Consider the following 13,681-nt stretch of genomic DNA (forward strand, 5'->3'; position numbering starts at 1 on the left):
TTTGGCTCATTATAGGCCGTAAGCTTGCCTATAAAATGAAAACATATGGGCACACCAGAAAAGAGTCCAGGCCGGCGTTTCATGCGGTCCAAGTCTCGCAGAGTAAATGGCTGATTTAGGTCTGCTTCAGCTGGGTCAAAGGAAGTTCATGGATGTGGGGCAATTACCTCATACCTGACATTACAAAGCTCCTTTGGATTTCCCATTGGCACGTGAGAAAGGGCAGGCAGGGACAGGCTGCCTGCTTCAGTTTAGCAGGAGCCACCACTCAGAACATGGCTCATACAGAGGAATAGAAATAACATTACACTTGCCTCTCATGACCAGATTAAATATACCTGAGTTTTAGAGACCAGAGTCCTATTGTGATGGCCTGGGACTCGGGCTCAGACTCAGAGTCAGAGGAGTCTCAGTCCGCACCGGATCCTCTGCCTCAGGTGGCATCTGAACCGAGTCTGGGGCCTGATCCTGAAGAGCCCCAGTCTGTACAGGTTCCCCTGCAACAAACACCAACTGGGCTGAGTCAGGGGCCTGAGCCTGCCCTGGCTCCAGATGCGGGGATTACCTCATTGCCTTCAGCTGGGCCATCACTTACAACTGCTCCACTACAAGTTGAGTCAGAAGAGGCTGAGGTGGCTTCTGGGTCTAGTAACCCACCAACATCTCCCGAGCTGCAGAGACTCAGGTCTGAGAGAAGGAGAGACCTGAGTACTTGCAGGAAGAGTGCTCGCCTTAAGGCAAGACAGCGAGGTGAGTCACCAGGGGATCAGGACTGGCCGTTACCCCATCTCTATAAAAGGCTGTCGGACCCCGCCCCAGGTTGTGGGAGCAACATTGCTGTTTGCCAGAACTGTCTGAGACCCTGTGCCTGACCTAGCCCAGTTTCTTGCCTTGGCCCTGTTGGACTGACTCCTGACGGAATCCTTGGATTCAGGACCGGACCTGGACCACGTGGCTTGGATTAACCCCCCAGGCCCAGCACACCTATGAGCTGCTGAGTTTTTAAGCCAGTTGCCTTCACATCTCCTCTACCAAGGGGGTCCTTTCCCTGCCTTGCTTCACGCAGGGCTTCCATCTCCTTCCTGTATTGCGCTCAGCAGTGCTTGGTGCCCATTGGGACTGGAGTGGCAGAAGGCACTCCAATTTTATGTTATCATAAAATTAGGCACCCCAAACAGGAGTCTTCCAGATTGAATATTCCAGATACAGTCGTACCTTGGTTCTCAAATGCCTTGTGATTCGAACGTTTTGGCTCTCGAACGCTGCAAACCCGGAAGTGAGTGTTCCGGTTTGCGAATGTTTTTTGGAAGTCAAACACCCAACATGGCTTCCAAGGCTTCCGATTGAGTGCAGGAAGCTCCTACAGCCAATCAGAAGCCATGCCTTGCTTTCCGGAAGTTGAACGGACTTCCAGAACGGATTCCTTTCAAGAACCAAGGTACGACTGTATTGAATGATAATAATTTATAGCATTTCCCAACAGATAATTGAACACCCTGCGATTCCCACTGAGGCTAATGAAACCTAGAAATGTTAGTAAGTGTTTAATATTATTTTGGAAAGCGATTTACTTATTTAGCTGGGAAAAGTGACTTACAAATACACGAAATGAAACAAAATATGGAAAACGTGCCACTGATATATTTGTAGTGAATATTGTTAGCTGAACTCCTTTCAGTTTTTTCCTACGTGCCTGGTAGCCAATAGAAGTGCGGACATTTATCAGACTTTATTCTCTATTCATGTATCCAAACGTTAAGGTGATTATAGACAAATTGATCTACAAGTCTGACTTATGAATGGTTCAATACACATCTAGACAGACCAATCAGTCACCACAACCTCCTTCAGCTCACTTGCTAATTCTTTCTTTTACTAGGGCATTGCAGACAGCAATCATGACACCAGATTTGCTTTCCAAGAGCAAATTTAATCAGGGCTGAGTTCAAGCAGGCATGGGGAACGTGAGGGTCTCTGGGCGTCCTTGCATCATAACTCCCACTAGCCCCAGCCAGCAGGTCAGTCAGGAGAAGGTGGAGTACCAGTGTCTAGAGACTCACAAGTTCTGCAGCCCTTCCTTAGAAGCAGGTGGGAGCATCCCCCACCCTGGGATTCTTGGAAAAATCATTGTGTGAAACAATACATCATCAGAAACCAGTTATGAGTTTTGGATAATGGCTGGTTGCCAGAATTCTGCTTTACTGTCCTCCCCACAGCCCAAAGTAGAACTTGCATTTCCTGCTAATATTGAGTCAGATGAGAATTAACATTGTTCCCCTGGAAATTGGTGGGCAAATTTAGCTTTGATTTCAGCAGGGAGACTGCAAAGTACAGTGGTACCTCAGGTTACAGACGCTTCAGGTTACAGACTCTGCTAATCTAGAAACAGTACCTCAGATTAAAAACTTTGCTTCAGGATGAGAACAGAAATCGTGCGGAGGTGGCGGGAGGCCCCATTGGCTAAAGTGGTACCTCAGGTTAAGAACAGTTTCAGGTTAAGAACAGACCCCCGGAATGAATTAAGTTCTTAACCCGAGGTACCACTGTATGTTCCTAATTTGTGAGAAAACACAGGTTTTCCAGCAGTTCCCAGGTGTAACCCTGTGATTGCCAAGTAACGGAGTTGAGAAACGCACATGAAGGAAACCTATTATGCTCAGCAGAGAATCTTTTATTATATTGTTATGAGGGTTTTGGGGGGGGGGTGAGTGGGGAGGAAGTAGGCTGTATGAGAGACCCTCCTAACCCCTGGATCAAGCAAGTGTTAAAATATAAGCCAGGCTAGCTTGCTGCGTTGAGGTGATAGCCTGGGTGAGGGGCCATTAAGGGAACAAAGGAAGTGGCTCTGTGCCAGAAGTTAAATGGGTGGGCATTCCTCCCACAACTGTTAGTTAGTTAGAAAGACAAAAGACCTGAGTGGAGACCTGAGTGATATGAGTTAGAAGCTGGGTGCAAAAGCGGCAGGCTGGAGAGAAGGGGTGGGGAGAGAGAGAGAGAGTGAGTGAGTGAGAGGCCCAATTTCTACTGGAATCCAAGGCTGAGGCTATGAGAGAAGCAGGACATTTATGGGGTGAGCCCCCCATCATAGGCTCAGGTTGTATATATGTGTAAATAAACTATATATCGAAAAACACCACTCTCTCTGCTATGCTTCATTCCAAAGGAAACATGAACCCTCAGTTAGTGCCAGGAAACCCTTAAATCTCAAACCCCTCAGAGATCGGGGTGGCACACGAAACAATATTGTGCGGGCAATGTATGCTTAAATAAGGATGTGCAGAGCCCACGCAGCGACATCCATTCTTAGTAACAAAGGCGTTTTAACCAAGGACGAAGAACAAAGCGGGAGCGATTGCAGAATGAGCTCGTCGAGCAATTATTAAATGCCTAGCCTTGGAAACAGGTTTTTTTAAAGGCGGGGAAAAAAATCAAGAGGAGAGCCTATTGTGTCATTGTATATAGCATTTTCATTATTCCCTGGCAGAGCCAATATTTCCAGCACTTTAGAGGAGCTAATGGATCACACCCAGCTGTGCACATTCAAGGAGTGCATTGGGGGAGGGGGAGGTTGTGAGGTGTTGCGAGTTCCATTGCTCCAATCTGCTCTTTTTTAGAAACAGGGGAGGGGGAGATTGAGTCTTTTAATTGGCAAAGGGGTCCTAGTAATAGGTTGCTATTGTACGAAAGTGTAGCAGTCAAGTGTTCTGAAGGCCCCATAGTAGGTTTCGTTCCCAGCTGTAAGGAAGGGTTTCCACTTTACTATGAGGGAAGGGCAATTCTGTCAATTTCAGCTTCTCGGTTTCCGATTCTTCCATTTTTAACTTCATCTTCTCAACGTTTACATATCCATGGGCAAATTCTTCTTTGGAATGTTCTAATGAAAATCCACCAGCCTTTTAGTGCAAATTTCTCTTGTTATCTATGTTTCTATGCGTTTCCCCCTAACGGATTGGAAAAACGAGACATGGCATGAAAATGTGTCTATCCATAACTGGGGGAAAAGCTTTCTCCCCACTGTCCCTAAGCTGCCCCTTTGATTTTGATTTCCCCTCTTGCATCCCAACACCCTCTTTACCCCCTTTCCTGCCAAGAAAGGGCAGCCCCTAAATGGAATGGCTGCTCTGCTTGTGCAAAGATGAATAAAAGAGAGGCGGATGCAGCTTGAGACCAGAACAGAGTATTCACTCTAGGAGGCACAAGAGGAACCCGCAACAAAAATGCTGCAGTGCGGAGTGCTCGTCGTTCAGGATTCTAATGAATCCATTCCTTTCTCACTACTACTCACCACAGTTTTCAGTTCCCCCCAACAGTCAGCCCTCCACACCAAACATGCCCAATCCTAATGGGGCATTTTCATAAGGGGTTGTGGTGGTTGTTTTTTGGTACCTATGCAAACCTAAGGATTTTCCCAAGTCTGTGATTTCCTCCCCTTCCTGTGCATGGATACCAGTGCCGGATTTACGAATAAGCTAAACAAGGTATAGCTTAGGGCCCCCACTCTCTTGCCCCCCCCAAAAAACTAAAGAAAACAACAACCTGGATGTACATTTCCAAAATAAAAGATAAAAAACGAATAAAACAAAACCTACATACAGCAACAGTGGCAAATGGCTTTAGATACCTATTAGGTCCATAAATTACCATATAGCATATATTCAACACAAAAAACAATTTGTTGTTGACATATAAAGGGCCCCATTATCTTCAGTAGCTTAGGGCCTCATCAAACCTAAATCCGGCCCTGATGGATACTGCTAGCCTTGAAACAACATTCACAGCTGGAACACCAGATAATAGAGCAGAGGTGGGAACCCTTGAGCCTAAGCGCCAAACTTGGTCCTCTAGACCTCTCTACCTGGCCCTCATGACTTGTTCACAACACTTCTCCTTAGACCACACCTCTCGTTGGTCCTCCTTAGGTGTTTTTGCCGGTCTGAAATACCCCTTGCTTGCTTGGATGCAGAATAGAGAATGGGTTGGATTATGTGCCTAACCAGCCATTTTGCGTTTGTTGCCCCTCCCACTTTTGTTTTTGGCCCAGCCCACCACTGGTTTGTGGCTCCCAGAAGGTTGCCCAGCAAGGAATGTGACCCTCATTTTGAAAATGATTTCCTACCTATGCTATAGAGGGAATGTTTTCCAGTCCTCACCCAGGCACTCCTTTCCCATTCAGCTTCTGTCCCTGAGGATTGCTACGATTGCCTTCCCTACCTGAGCAAGCTGAATGGAGGTGACATCACCCTTGTTTCACGAAGACAATAGCTTCCTCCTTCCCTTTCATTTTTTTGTACTGGGCAGATGGCGAAGCATGCATGTAAACAAGTTAGATACCAAATATTGATTTTTCATGGCCTGTATTATATTTTGCATCTTTCAGCAAGAGTTTACTTTGCAACCAAGCCAAAATTTGCTAACAAGCACATGTTGTGATGTGGCCAAGTGGGCAGAGAAGAGAAGACAATTGCTTGATTCACTCGCGATAAATACCTTCTGAGGTACCTATTATTCAGGCCTCCTGGATCCATTTAAGAGACAGCTGAAATGCTAATAAATGACATCACCCTCTGTGACTCCAAAGAACACACGGGACAAGGTAAAATATCCGTTTACCTCAGGATCACACTAAACCTCTGCAAACAGACCACATATTATAAAGCAATTGCAAAGAGAAGTTCATATTAAACAGACACAGAGAGATCCAGTTACAAGTCATGCCAACAGCAGCTTTGCCTGCTTAATTTCTGCATTTTACTTATTTATTTATAGTTTATTTATTTCATAAAATTTATGCACCACTAGATTGTCACAAAGCCTCAAAGTGGTTTACAAAAAAGAGAAAACAATAAAATTCTCACCAAGAAAAAAGATCAACGGCAATAACTTAAGAAAAGTTAGAATAGCAACAAACTAGAAACAGATTTAGACTCGTGCCAGGTTTCTAAATATCTGGGTAGGTTTACCTAAACAAATGTGCTCAGAAGGTGCTAAAAAAGTTACATACCTCGGGTTACATACGCTTCAGGTTACAGACTCTGCTAACCCAGAAATAGTGCTTCAGGTTAAGAACTTTGCTTCAGGATGAGAACAGAAATCGTGCTCTGACGGCACGGCAGCAGCAGGAGGCCCCATTAGCTAAAGTGGTGCTTCAGGTTAAGAACAGTTTCAGGTTAAGTACGGACCTCCGGAACGAATTAAGTACTTAACCTGAGGTACCACTGTACAGTGAAAGTGCCTGATATCAGTAGGCAGGGAATTTAAAAATTGTGTGTTTGCCACATTAAAAGATCAAGTTCTTACAAATGCAGAATGATCTCAGGTGAAATTCTGCTTTTATCATATTTGTTAGGATCGTTTGCCCGTGCACACACAAACACCAGGCCCGAGGCTTGATTTGGCAATTCACATCAGCCCTGACTGAGACAATCTGGACTTGGCCAAACCAGATCCAGATTGTAAGAAAAGAATGGATTACATTGACTTGAGTTGGGAAACCAAAAAAGTTATATTCCATTCTTAAAGCTCTTTGTGTACTTTCTCTCTCTCCTTTTTAAAGATGAGAGGTATATTATAAAGAAAAAGAAAATCATTACTAGCTGCTATTACTTTTGAAACTTCAGAGACATAAGAAAGCACTCGTAAAGATTCTTTTGAGGTGGGAACTGCTTCCTTACACACAACTGATGAAAAATAGATTAAAAATTAAACATTTATGACCCGAGAGGAACTGTTCAGAAGACTTTGCTCCGAAGAACATATGTAACAATAAAAGCCAGGCTCTCAGAATGGGAGTTTTGTCTGTTGTACTTTCTTAATTACCGTGCATGCGAGCTTTTTAAGCCTCTGATAGGGTAATAGCACAGTTGTCAAGTGTATTATTCCCTCGGGGCATTTTCTGTACAAATTCTACAGGGGTTGTTCCCATCCTGACGGGCTCAAATGTGGTTTGCATTACCAGTAATGGGAGTTCTGTGCTTCATCCAAAAGGAGAGTACACCCTGGTAATTATAACTAATAATCAACAGGAAAAACCACCTACGTCGCCATAATGATAGTATCACGGAGACTGGTAATCCGAGCGAAGTGTTTGCTCCATTTCTATTGAGGCAAAATTCAGGTGCGATAGCGGAATTCCTGGATCAAAGCACTGGCACCGCTCAAGCATATATTTTAAATGCAAAGAACCAGAGAATACCTGGGAGGTCAAGGGCTCGGTTCCAGAGAAACTGAAGCCTCCCCCCCCCCCGCCCCGATTCCCAACATCCATTGCAGCAGCCTGCTGATGGAAGAGCCACGCTCTTCTGTTGCCATGGTGATGACAGGTGAGGTCAGTGAAGGCAATGGAAGAGAACAACGGCAGGCTCACCATGTTGACAGGGATGTATCTCCCAGCTTTGCCCCAACTGGAAAACACAAGGGAAGTCGGAAGAGGCAAGCGTTGCCTGATGGTAATTAAAGGCAGGCAATTGAAGGCTGAAGGTGGCTTCCCAGGGGCTCCTGGAGCTGGTTGTGAAAAGATCTGTCAGTTCGGTTCTCCTTCTGCACACACACCATCCATTCAAAGCTTCCTCCAAATTTATTTATTTATTCAATGAATTTATAAAAAGGTAAAAAAGGTAAAGGACCCCTGGACGGTCAAAGGCGACTATGGGGTTGTGGCACTCATCTCGCTTTCAGGCCAAGGGAGCCGGTGTTTGTCTATGGACAGCTTTCCAGGTCATGTGGCCAGCAGGACTAAATTGCTTCTGGCTCAACAGAACACCGTGACGGAAGCCAGAGCACACGGAAACGCCAATTACCTTCCCATCACAGTGGTACCTATTTATCTGCTTGCACTGACGTGCTTTCAAACTGCTAGGTTGGCAGGAGCTGGGACAGAGCAATGGGAACTCACCTCATCGCGGGGATTCGAACCGCTGACCTTCTAATCGGCAAGCCCAAGAGGCTCAGTGGTTTAGACCACAGCACCACCTGCATCCCTGCTACTGAATTTATATACCTCCTATGCCCACAGGTCTCAGGGCGGTTCACAGGATAGAACCACAAAGTACATTATCAAAATAAAAACAACAAAAGCCCAATAATACCTTCCCCCGGAGGGTAATCATGGGAACTGTATGCTGGGAATTATAGCTCTGTGAGAACTATAGTTCTCAGGATTCTTTGGAGGAAGGCATGTGCTTTAAATGTATGGTGTGACGGCAGCCTATTGCTCTGCTTTAGTTCAGAGAAACAGAAAACTGAACAATCAGAATAAGTACAAGATTGCTACCCATGTAGCTACAGACGTTTTCAGATATCTTTTTTTACATTGATTGCTATTGTAAACCAACACTTGGTTGCGTTTCTGTTTTATATCACTTTTGGTCTGGTTTCCCCATCTTCAGAAAAGAACACCATGTGATTTACTTCTGAGTAAACGTACACAAGGCTGTGTGGTGTGTTTAATGCATGAAATTGGCTACCTCTCAACGAGCATTGCCCCATTCTTAGTACAAAGTGACAAAGCTAACAGTCCCTTTGTTATTTATATGGATTTCCTAATTACAAAGCACCTTATGATTTATTGCGAAGGTCGATATTGGAAGAGGCCGAGCCAATCAATATCTCATTATCGGGCTTGCTGTTGCTTCCTGCTCCCCCATCATGCCACCCAATTTCAAAAAAGCGATTTGAAAATCCAAAGGATGAGCCCAACTGAAACATAGCCTCTTCATGAATAGTGAGGTGGCCTCACTTTCTATTAAGGAAAAGGCCTACTTCTCATTTAGGTAGTCAAGCTGACCTTGAGTCCCACCACTTCACCCTCCACACTCCTCCATATAACACCCCCAAATAAAAATAGCTCCTCCACATAGAAAATGAGTGAGCAGGGGAGAAGGCTCTAGTATATTGGGGACCCCAAAACACCCACAGAATCTCTTCTCGGGGTGTTTCCACTGAGTGAAGTGCACTGGGAGGTTGCACCCCAGCTCTGGAATGCCCTCCCCAGAGAGGCATGCCTGGTGTCCACTCCATACCTGCCAGCATTCCTCAGATGAAAATAGGGACATTTATCATTCGCCCCAATTGACCCTCCTCAACCCCCCATTTTTGTGTCTGTCTGTCCCCAAGCATTTCCTATCAGAAGAGGGGCAATTGCCATCACTACCACAACAGTAGTGAGGTATGGAAGTGAGAGCTGGAACATAAAGAAGGCTGATCACCAAAGAATTGATGCTTTTGAGGAGACTCTTGAGAGTCCTATGGACTGTAAGAAGATCCAACTAATCCATTCTGAAGAAAATCAGCCCTGAGTGCTCACTGGAAGGACAGATCCTGAAGCTGAGGCTCCAATACGTTGGCCACCTCATGAGTAGAGAAGACTCCCTGGAAAAGACCCTGATGTTGGGAAAGATGGAGGGCACAAGGAGAAGGGGACGACTGAGGATGAGATGGTTGGACAGTGTTCTCGAAGGTACCAGCATGAGTTTGACCAAACTGCGGGAGGTAGTAGAAGACGGGAGTGTCCGGTGTGCTCTGGTCCACGGAGTCACGAAGAGTCGGACACAACTAAATGACTAAACAACAAACTCACGAACAGGACAAAGCACACACACTCTCCATCATTCTGAGAAAACCCCTGAATCCCTATTTTATTTTATTGTATTCTTTGGTAGGTTTACAAAAAGAAAAACACACACCAATAAATAAATTTTAGAAAGGGACAAGATTAAACAGAGACATAGAAAGTATTTTTAAAAAAATAATCAAGACTCCTTGCCTTCTGCTCCCCCTTCCTTCCCGCCCAGGTGTCAGGGACTGGGCAGAGGAGAAGGAGTGGTGGAGATGGCCTCCCCATCCTGACCTGTCCAGGGAGGAGGAAGAGGAAGACAGTATAGATTTACAACTTGGGTTTGAGGGAGGTGGCAGCTCAGAAGGAGATGAGGGGCAGAGTTGGGAAATTATGGGAGAGTCAGAGCAGCAGCTGGCTGACACATTGTCTCTCCCAGAACCCGGCGAGCCTTAAAAGTAGGAGAGCAAAGAGCTTGAAGGCTGACTGCACCTAGTGGCACCCATAGAGGAGATGATGATGATGATGATGACGAATGAGGAAGTGGGAGGGGGGAGATTCACTCGGGACAACACCATTATTGTCATGGTCCAGTCTATGGGTGATCGAAGTCCCGGCTGATGATGTCGGGACCGGGGGCAAGATGGTGGGGTGGGAGCAGGAGCGAGAGTCCAGAAGTCAGGGGTCCGAGGGTCAGGAAGCAAGGAGTCATGAAGTCAAGGGTCTGAGGATCAAGAAGCAGGGAGTCAGGAAGCCGAGGTCCAAGGATCAGGAAGCAAGTAGCCAAACGCAGCAAGGCAGGAAATGTGTTGCTGTGGCAAAGAGCCAAAGGGAAATGCTGACCTTATATCCCTTCCTGGCTCTTGCCACCAGGTGCAGTGAGTTACCAAGGGACCTCACTTGTGCGGCCGCGCCTTGCCTGTCCAAAACAAACTTAGGAAGGCCCCAGTCCTGCGAAGCCCTACTGGTCACAGGGCCTGGTTCCTGTACGCACTCCTGACAATTATCCAAGAGGCTGGGTTCTATAGCCTCTCTCTGTAAAGTTTGAAATAAATAAGGACTGTAAGAAACTTTTCCATGTCTTTATACTTTCCTGGGCAACCAGCCGGGAGCCATTGACAGCATCCCAACACTAGGGAGGTCCTGTCCTCTACCTGCCCCTCAGAGCTCGCATGTCACTCAAGGCTGGGCCTCAGCAACGGCAACCTCTCCTCCTCTGCAGCAGCCACTGTGTGCTGCCCAATCTCTACTCAAGACTTTCTGCTGTCCCAAGATACATTGAAAGTCAGCTTGGGTAGAAACACCCCCCCCCCCAAAAAAAAACAACAACCCTGTCTATGTCCATTTTTCAGTTTTCCTGGATGTAGGTTAATTGAAAGCAAACCAGCTAAGACCGCTATCTCTTTACATCTTAACCCTTATTTCTGAGCAGGTAATTGCATTTCAATGAAATATTAGCCACAGCTATGTTAACAGTGGATGATATTTCATATTAATTAGTATTGTAGTTTTCACGGTTTTCCTCTCCATTCCCCCCAAATAAGTCATTAAGTGACTGGATAGCTCTCAGTCGACTAATCAATACAACCACAATTATTAGCATGATGCATTTTAATAGTGACAATTCAGCAAAGCTAATTTGGAATTTGAAGCAGCCATATGTAACCCTGTGTGCTCTGAAGCCTGCAAAGGACCTAGACAGGTTTCTGTCCTGTTTGATTCTCTCAGTTTCTCATCCCTGCCCCCTAATGTTAAATTCAGTTCTCCACATTTCTGGAGCAAGGTGTGAATGTTAGTTAAAATCATGAAAATTCATTAGCATTCTATTGCAAATTCATCCTAATCAGCACACTTCTATATGAGGTTTTGATCAATATACTCATTTTTGCAAGCAATCCCCCCCCACCATGCAATTTTTTGTATGCTATTGTGGACATTTTAATGCTAATCTATGCATAGTTGGACAGATTCCTTTGCTGGCAGACGGCACTGCAAAATTCAAAGGAGTGAGTATTTTGAACGATGGCTCTCTTTCAGTTTGCACCTCATTTCAGAAAGCGTGAATTAGGCAAGCTCACCTTTAAATGCAAACTGAATGAAATTTCTTCCCCCTTCCTAGCTACAATAGTCTTTTTAAGAAATAGTGAATGGTTTAGCTGTCAAAATCCTAAGCTGGTGCCTGAGAGACAGGTCCTCTGTTGTAGCCCTATGGCTGTGGAATTTCCTCCTACTAGACACACAGTTGGGTTTAGAGTGGGAGCATATTTAGGGTTGCTTGCGCCTTTTGCAGGACCTTTATCAGTGCCCCTCCGCAAAAAACCACGTTTGATTCTGCCGCAACAGTGGCAAAATGTTGCTACAAACATATATGTCATATATATGTATCTAGGGTTGCCATACGTCCGTATGTTTAAGGGTAAGAGCGATGTTCAGAATATGCCACTGCCTATATCATTATAAGAACATTGGAAGAGCTCTGGTGCAACATTCTGATCTTACAGTGACCAAAAACCCCCACAAAAAACCAAAAAACCTGTGGGAAGCCTGTGAACAATACCAGATCACAAGAGCAGTCTCCCCTCCTGCAGTTTGCAGCAACTAGTATTCAGAAACCTTTAGGCTTCTGACTGGAGGTAGAATGTAGCCACTGAGGCCAGTAGCCTTAAAGGTAAAGGTAAAGGGACCCCTGACCATTAGGTCCAGTTGTGGCCAACTCTGGGGTTGCAGCGCTAATCTTGCTTTATTGGCTGAGGGAGCCTGCATACAGCTTCCGGGTCATGTGGCTAGCATGACTAAGCCACTTCTGGCAAACCAGAGCAGCTCACGGAAACACCGTTTACCTTCCTCCAAGAGCGGTACCTATTTATCTACTTGCACTTTTGAACTGCTAGGTTGGCAGGAGCAGGGACCGAGCAACGGGAGCTCACCCTGCCGCAGGGATTCGAACCACCGACCGTCTGATTGGCAAGTCCTAGGCTCTGTGGTTTAACCCACAGCGCCACCTGCCTAATCCTGCTTTGCATGCCTGACATCTCAGGTTCATTACCTGACTGCTGCCTGAAACCCTGGAAGACCACTGTCAGTCAGTGCATATAATACTGGCCTAGATGGGCAGCTCCCTATGTTCCTGTTCTTCTACACCTGTACATATCATTTCTGAACTTGCATGTACATCCATACAGCAGTTCAGATGACTTGTAGCATCAGTGTGGGGTGCGTTAGACCCAGTTCCTGTTGGGTTTAGAGTGGGAGCATGCTGGAATGAAAGCAGAGAGGGATGAAGGCAAGTGTGGTCCATAGCGATCAAAAAGCATCAAAAGCAAAGCCTCCTAGTGGTAGCACTGCATACTGCACCTGTCTCGTTGCCCTGTCCCCAACGAAAACAGGAAGCTCACATGCTTTAAAGAGGGTGACCTTTTCTCTCTCCCTCCTGCATCTCAGCTCAATGGACTGGCTGAGCTCACCAAAGCACCACCCTTTTATGCTCGAGTGTGGCCTCCCTTTGGTCCCAGGAGGGACGAAAACCTGTCAAAATCAGAGAGCGAGCCAGCTAGCCATGAATTTTCCATTTTAGCACCGGCTGATTTGAGCTATTCCAGTGGGAGATCACTCCAAGCTATTTATCATGGCCTTCCAACCACGGGCCGTGTTGCTAATGCTGGAAAATTAACAATGCGCCTGGCTGTTATTTATTCGGGGTATACAGTAATACATCTGCTTATCATCTGTGAAATCCTAAACTGTATTTTATTCCTTTCCTTTTTTCTCTGGGTGGGGTGCTGTTGCCAGAGAAGTTTAGATTTCCCGACTCAATCACGGTCCCACACATGTTCTGCTCTGCAGGCCTGAGCAGAAGCTGCTGGAAAGCATGGAGAAGCAGAGAGGCAAGCAGTGTAGGCCTGACTCTGACTGGTCCTTGGCCCTGCCTGACTCCTGTCCAGAAGTGTCAGAAAGCCACACTGATCGTGTCATTGTGAGGGGCGTGATGTAGTGGTTAGGGTGCTGGCCTGGGACATGGGTTCGAATCCCCACTCAGCCATGAAGCTCAATACGTGACCTGGAGCCAGTCTTCATCTCCCAGTCTAACCTGCATCCCTGGGTTTTGTGAGGATAATATGGAGATGGGGAGAG

General features: G+C 46.0%; 1 long non-coding RNA gene across 1 annotated transcript; it reads right to left on the minus strand.

Annotated features, from left to right (window-relative positions):
* Nucleotides 1-3,622: 3,622 nt before the first annotated feature.
* LOC307227134 lies at nt 3,623-7,199 on the minus strand. The gene is made up of 2 exons (XR_013843826.1): nt 7,037-7,199; nt 3,623-3,941 (listed from the first exon to the last, which is right to left on the minus strand). It is a non-coding gene; the product is annotated as an uncharacterized lncRNA (long non-coding RNA).
* Between the last annotated feature and the right edge of the window lie 6,482 nt (nt 7,200-13,681).

The sequence above is a fragment of the Podarcis cretensis genome (genome assembly GCF_951804945.1).
Source record: "Podarcis cretensis genome assembly, chromosome: 12".
Lineage (NCBI taxonomy): Eukaryota > Metazoa > Chordata > Lepidosauria > Squamata > Lacertidae > Podarcis > Podarcis cretensis.